Genomic DNA, 571 nt, shown 5'->3' with positions numbered 1-571 from the left:
ATATATTAATATAAAAAATTTGCTTTGGTTTCAAATACTTTTTCTTTTTTAAAGAAATAATACATTTATCAGCAAGGATGCATTAAAATCATCAAATTTGACAGTAAAGACATTCATAATGTTGCAAAAGATTTCTATTTCAAATAAATGCTGGTAATAACAAGAAATGTGTTTTGAGCATCAAATTAGAATGATTTCTGATTTCTGAAGTATCATGTAACACTAAAAATCTTACCAGCTCATAATTTTGAATGGTAGTGTATAGAGCATATCATTATTTCTTATATTTAAGTAAAAATGTATGTGAATACATTGGAACATGTCCACTGTAACTGCAATCAATCAATCAATTAAAAATTCTAATAAAATAAAATTACTGAAAAATTGGGCTAATATTATAAAAAAAGTTTAATATTATTTGTTTGCTAATGTCACTCAATTGTAAGTGAAGTTAATTGTCACTAAAATCCTTTTTTGTGACCATTCCATATCCCTTTTTAAGATACCACAGCACAGTTTGTATCATTTTGCTCTGAGTTTTAAGTAAGAATGCCCGAATATTATGTGTTTG

This window comes from Sinocyclocheilus grahami, unplaced genomic scaffold (assembly GCF_001515645.1).
Source record: "Sinocyclocheilus grahami isolate Dianchi unplaced genomic scaffold, SAMN03320097.WGS_v1.1 scaffold158.1, whole genome shotgun sequence".
In the NCBI taxonomy this organism is placed as follows: Eukaryota; Metazoa; Chordata; class Actinopteri; order Cypriniformes; family Cyprinidae; genus Sinocyclocheilus; species Sinocyclocheilus grahami.
The sequence above is the reverse complement of the archived record's forward strand: the minus strand, read 5'-3'. Positions refer to the sequence as shown.